Source organism: Jaculus jaculus, chromosome 11, assembly GCF_020740685.1.
Source record: "Jaculus jaculus isolate mJacJac1 chromosome 11, mJacJac1.mat.Y.cur, whole genome shotgun sequence".
In the NCBI taxonomy this organism is placed as follows: domain Eukaryota; kingdom Metazoa; phylum Chordata; class Mammalia; order Rodentia; family Dipodidae; genus Jaculus; species Jaculus jaculus.
Window position 1 is genome coordinate 51,584,255 of NC_059112.1, and position 7,144 is coordinate 51,591,398.

Here is a 7,144-nt window from a genome sequence, read left to right on the forward strand (position 1 = left end):
TTGGGGCCTCATCAGTGGATTGGCTATGGTTTCTGATGTAAATGTCATTACAGAGAAGGGTTCCATGGGCAGTGGGTGTACTTGGTTCACCAGGACTTGCTGTATGCATGCTTCACATGTCCTGGCAAGTTACAGCATTGACTGTTGGCATGAAGGCACTTGTTAGGGAGGAAAGTACAGAGCATCTAGAGGTAGCTCAACTGTGTGAAGTTAGGCAAGTCTCAGACTTGTCTGGTTTGCCTTACTTCAATACAAAACAAGGGAATTGGCACATATTTAACACACAGATACCTGGCCACCAGAAGTGTCAGACCTATTTTTAAGAAACATATGATCCAATGAAATGGGAACAACTAAACAGATCCCTTGATACAACTGAGGATATAGTGATATTTGGTAGAGAAATAGCCATGTTTTGAGGCACCAATAAGAGATGCTGTCAGGGATGGCTGGAGGGAAGATCATATTAGAGTGAACTGACAGGAGAGGCTTCAAGATAAGTGTCTAGTGCATTCCTGCTCTCTGTTTCTGCTTGTCAATGTCAAATAGGGAATGAGATGAACCCATGAGTAGTCACATGCTACATGTTCTATTGCTTTATTCTTAGCCTGGTGGTAGGAAGACAGTATTACTGTGTTTTCTTATGTGACCAAAAAATGTCTGACATACACAGAAACACATTATAGTCTTTAATTCTAAGCTTAAGAGTAATGCTCGTTAGAGCATCTTGGAATGTAATGGAAATTATAATAATTATCACCAAAAAAATCACTCTTATTGGGTAAATCTTTACAATTCTTTCTCTATGATGACACACATGCATGCATGTACATGCACATATACATTTTGCTTTCAGCCAATTGCTCACTTCAACTTCCATGTGAAGGAGCCATCTTGGGCCTTGCAGCCTGGTGAGCTTTTGAGTCAATGAAACTTAATGGGCAAGTGATAACAACTACGTAAAAACTGTCTAAGGTACCCACTAGCTTCACTTAATAAATCCACAGGACTATGAGAAAGAACAATAAGGTGTTTTATTATTATTATCATTTTGACAGTGTTGTGTTACATACCAATTAATAGTCATAGCACAATATTGAGGTGAATATTAAAGCAGTTTTCCAGAAATATTTTCTAGGAAATGGATTTTTGGCTTTAGAATTTAATTCTTAAGTGGGAAAGGTTTTTTGACTATTATGTAACTGATCACACCCATTATATATTTGCAGGGAGCACTTTTTTCTGCATATATATTGGCAAGAGACTCTGTGTAGAAAGACATTTCAATAGACTAAGGTTTGGCAATGTTACAAGTGCAATTAAACAGGAGGAAGAACATGGTGTCCAGAGCCATAAGACTTGTTAAGATTACTGAAAAAGCATGAAAAATATATGTAGAGCTATCAGGAATAGATTAGACTATGGAGAAAAATGCAGTACAGTGTTTGCACATGCAGGCATATTGGCTTTCTGTAGCTTTTTGGGACCTTAGAGCAGTGGGAAATAGGCTTGAATTCCTGAACTAATTGGTACTCAGTCACAATATATTATTTTTTTAAACTGTCATGGATCATACAGGCAGCCTAATATCACAGTTGGGGCCTATAGAGAAAGTCTTTATCTTCTTCGTTTTCTTATTCGTTCAAATTTTGTTAACAGTTTTGTGATTCCTTAAAGAATTTTCAAGTTCAAGATTTAATGATCTGGGATATTTTAAACAGTATTGCAATTATTTATCTTCAAAGCTTTAGTAGAATGCTCCTATAAAAGCCTCTTGGTTTAGAACTGTGTGTGTATTAGGAGGAGGTAAACATGAAGAAGGGTGTGTGACGACTTGCAGAATTCTGGCTTGCACACTGCTTGGACAGTGTGCCATTTCCTGAAGCAGTAAGCTTCAGAAGAACGCTAAGACTGGCTAAAAATCTCCTAGGTTCGATTTTTGAGAACTGTGCATCAGAGTGTCCATGCTCTTGTCATGGAGCAGGTGACTAGTAAAGGTAGATAGAAGCCATGTTTCACTGTTGCATTCATTTACCAGGGCTGCTGTAAAAAAGTACCACAAACTGGATATATTAACAAACAGAAACTTGCCTCACAGGTTTAGAGGCTAGGCCAACCATTTTAGGGCTGGTTCCCTCTGTCTGACCTAACTTATGTAAGCTCCTTGGCTTTGATCTACAGGATGCCAATTACCACATGGCATTCTCCCTATATGTGTGCCATTCTACAAATATTTAATTCTTATAAGGACCCTGTTGTATTAGATCCCGCAGTAATGACCTAATTTTAACTTAATTATCTCTGCAAAGCCTGAATCTCTATATAGGTGTGGGCATATTTTATTTCATAATGCATATCAAATATTTAGTTTTGTTGGGCCTTCAGAGGCCCAGATGCGAAGCCTAGTGGAACTTCCTGAGCCTAGCTAAAGTTTGGCGACCTGTCTCTGGCCAGCTAGGACTCAGCAAGACGCCTAATGGATTCTTGCCTGCTACTTCCACCCAGAGTTGGAATTATCATTTCAATAGTCACAGTTTACTATTGGCCCTTACCTCTCCCCCATCCTAGAATCCCCACCTTTGTTCCCAACATTATATAGGCAACCACCTACAACAATAAAGCAGTTCCTGCTTCGACAAGGCTCCTGACTTAGGAAGTTCCACTAAGCCTCCTGTCTGGGCCTCTTAAGGCCCAACAAGTTTAACTTGGGTTTTATTTTGAATAGTTTTTGTGGTGAGACTAATGAAGACAGAGGGAATGCCTCACATCAGCTGGTCCTGCAGTAAGGTGACATCAATGTACTTGAAAGCATGGGCTAAACTAAGTGAGAGAAGCCAGTTACAGAGACCATATATTGTATGATTCCACTTATATGAAAATCTAGCTACTTTGGAGACTGAGGCAGGAAAATTGTGAGTTCAAGGTCTGCTTGGGCACATAATTGGTTCAAGTCAACCCTTAGAAATTTAGTGAGACCCTGATAAAGAAAAAAGTAAAAGGAGGGGGCTAGAGAGGTGGCTTGGTGGTTAAGCACTTGCCTGTGAAGCCTAAGGACACTTCAGAGCTTGATTCCTCAGGACCCATGTTAGCCAGATGCACAATGGAGTGCACATATCTAGAGTTCATTGGCAGTGGATGGAGGCCCTGGCATCCCATTCTCTCTCTCTCTCTCTCTCTCTCTGCATCTTTCTTTCTTTGACTGTCTGTCATTCTCAAATAAATAAAAATAAAGAAGAGATATGGAACTTCCGGTTAAGATGGCGGCATAGGAACCATGGCAAAGCAGCCTAGGGGAGAAAAAGCCAAAGAAAACCCAGCAAAATACACACTTTTACTAAGAAGTGAGGTGTATAAGAAATTAAAATGGCAGCAGAGAAGTAGGAGAGTCCCAGAGCAACCAGAGTCCACACAGGCAGGCCGAAGCAGCTCTGGCAGTAGCACCCTGGCTCTGGCAGCAGATGTGGTGGTGGAAGCCATGGCTCTGGCTCTGGCAGCAACAGCAGTGGCTCTGGTACTGGCAACAGCAGCTCCAGAAGTGGCAGCAGCAACTTTAGCAACAGCAGCAGCAGCAGATTCAGCAGCAGCAGTTTAAGCAGCAGCAGCAGAAGACCCAGCAGCAGCAGTGGCAGCTTCAGCAGCAGCAGTGGAAGATGCAGCAGTGGCAGCTTCAGTAGCAGCAGCAGTAGCTTCAGCAAAAGCAGCGGTGGCTCCAGCAGTGGGGGTGCCCATATGCAGGGCCACAGTTGCCAGGCTCGGTTTTCCCAGCAGGAAAAGCCAGTGCCCAGCTCCACTAAACAGAACAGCAGTCCAGCAAACCAGCCAGCCTACTTGACTGAGACCAAAATCATCCAAAAAAGTAACTGGGATTGCAGCAGGGGAGGGTTTCACTTGGTCACAAGCTGACTTGGAACCCTCAATAGACCAGAAATCTTTATCTCTTTGTTGATAGGGGATGTGGTTGTTATAATATCTACTCTTGCATAAATACTCAGTGCTGTTGTTGATTGAATGTGTACAGTGTTTAGTTAAATTTTTGAATCTACCTGCATTTTGTTCCACTCAGCCTACTTGAATACTCGCATAGCAGGCAAATTCAACCCCTAGGAATACTTTTCTAGATACTCTGAGAGTTTTAAGAGCCATACCTAACATCTTAATCTCCTACACTGAAGATACATAACATCAGATCAACTGATACAGCTAAGAATACCCAGCTAACTAGAAAGTCCAAGCATTAACTTAACGAAAGATGCAAAAAATATATACATTATAACACAAGAAACACCAAAAATCAAGACAATATAAATCCACCAAAAAGTATTAATGCATCACAGATAACTACAGAGAAAATGAGTTAGAGGAAATGCCTGAGAAAGATTGCAAAAGAATGATTGTAAATATGTTCAAAGAAGTCAAAGAACAAATCAAAGGAATCAAAGAAGAAATCAAAGAGGAAATCAAAGGAATCAAAGAAGGTGCAGGGTACCAATTTAATGACATAAAGAAGGCAATACAAGACATAAATATGGAAATAGAAATAATAAAGAAAAAACAATCAGAATTACAAGCAATGAAGAACACAGTTAATGAAATAAAAACTCGGTAGAAAATCTCACCAGTAGAATGGATGAAGGAGAGGACAGAATATCTAAGCTAGAAGACCAGGTGGCAGATCTAATAGAGTCCAACAAAGAGAAAGACAAACTAATAGAAAAGTATGAATGGGAAATTCAAGATATTTGGGACACTATGAAAAGATCAAATGTAAGAATTAAGGGCATAGTAGAAGGAGAAGAATCTCACTCCAAAGGCATAGTAGGCGTCTTCAACAAAATCATAGAAGATAACTTCCCCCAAATTGGGAAAGAGGTGCCAATGCAGATACAGGAAGCCTTTAGAACACCAGCCAGACAAAACCTGGAAAGTACCTCTCCTCGCCATATTATAATCAAACTACCAAACACACAATCAAAAGAAAAAATATTGAAAGCAGTTAGAGAGAAAAATCAAGTTACCTACTAGGCAAGCCCATCAGGATTACAGCAGATTACTCAACACAAACTTTAAAAGCCAGAAGGGCTTGTAGTGATGTATTCCAAGTTCTGAAAGATAACAACTGTCAGCCAAGGTTACTTTATCCTGCAAAGCTATCCATTCAAATAGATGTAGAAATAAGGACATTCCTTGACAAAAGCAGGTTAAAGGAGTATTTGAAGACAAAACCAGCTCTACAGAGAATATTGAAAGAATCCTCAATGCCAAAGAGAAGGAAAAGCACACATATAAGGAACCTGGCAAAAACACACAATACTCAAATACTAATTAACACAAGAGAGCAAAGGTAGAACCAGAACCACAAAAAAATTGCAAACATATATATACACCTTTCAATAATATCACTTAATATCAATGGCCTCAATGCCCCAACCAAAAGATGTAGGTTTACACACTGGGTTAAAAAGCAGGATCCTATAATTTGTTGTCTCCAAGAAACTCACCTTTCTACAAAGGATGGACATTATCTTAGGGTGAAAGTTTGGAGAATGGTGTTTCAAGCAAATGGGCCAAGAAAACAAGCAGGGGTTGCTATCCTAATATGTGACAAGGTAGATGTCAGTCCAATGTTCATCAAGAAAGATAAGGAAGGTCACTTTATATTGATTAAGGGCACACTCCAACAAGAGGACATTACAATCCTAAACATATATGCACCTAACATGGGGGCACCCAAATTCATCAAACAAACACTATTAGAACTAAGGTCACAGATAACACCAAACACAGTTGTAGTGGGTGAATTCAACACTCCACTCTCATCAATTGGCAGGTCATCCAGGGAAAAAATAAACAGAGGCATCTGGACTAAATGATGTCATAGAAGGAATGGACATAACACATATATACAGGACATTTCATCCAAATGCTACAGAATATACATTCTTTTCAGCAGCACATGGAACATTATCTAAAATAGACCATATATTAGGACACACTGGAAAATTGAAATAATTTTTTGCATTCTATCTGACCACAATGGAATCAAACTACAAATCAATAGCAAGAAAGGCTATAGAGCATACACAAAATCATGGAAACTAAACAGTACACTACTAAATGATGAATGGGTCAATGAAGAAATTAAGAAGGAAATCAAAAAGTTTATAGAGTCAAATGATAATGAGAACACAACATACCAAATTCTCTGGGACACAATGAAAGCAGTCCTAAGAGGTAAATTTATAGCTTTAAGTGCCTATATTAAGAAATTAGAAAGGTTGCAAATAAACAAAGTAATGCTTCACCTTAAAGCCATAGAAAAAGAAGAACAAGGCAAACCAAAAATCAGTAGACAGAAGAAATAATAAAGATTAGGGCAGAAATTAATGAAATAGAAACTACAACAACAATAAAAAAAAATCGAAATAATTAATGAAACAAAGTTGGTTCTTTGAGAGGATAAACAAGATTGATAAACCCTTAGCATATCTGACCAAAAGAAAGAGAGAAGAGACACAAACTAATAAAATCAGAGATGAAAAAGGTAACATCACAACAGATTCCAGAGAAATTCCAAGAATCATAGGGACATACTATAAAAGCATATACTCCACAAAGTATGAAAATCTGAAAGAAATGGATGATTTTCTTGATTTATATGACCTACCTGAATTAAATCATTATGAGATTAATCACTTAAATAGATTTGTAACAAGCATGGAGATCCAAGCAGTTATCAAAAATCTCATAACTAATAAAAAAGAACAGGCCGAGATGGATTCACTGATGAATTTTTCCATCCTTCAGGGAAGAACTAACACCAATGCTTCTTAAGCTTTTCCATGAAATACAAAAAGAAGGAATCCTACCAAACTGTTTCTATGAAGTCAGCATCACCCTAATACAAAAACCAGACAAAGATAGAACAAAAAAAGAAAATTACAGACCAATCTCCCTCATGAACATAGATACAAAAATTCTCAACAAAATATTGGCAAACAGAATACAAGAATATATCAGAAAGATCATTCACCCTGACCAAGTAGGCTTTATCCCAGAGATGCAGGGATGGTTCAACATGCACAAATTGATAAATGTAATACATTATATAAATGGACTGAAGGACAAAATCACATGAAATCTCAAT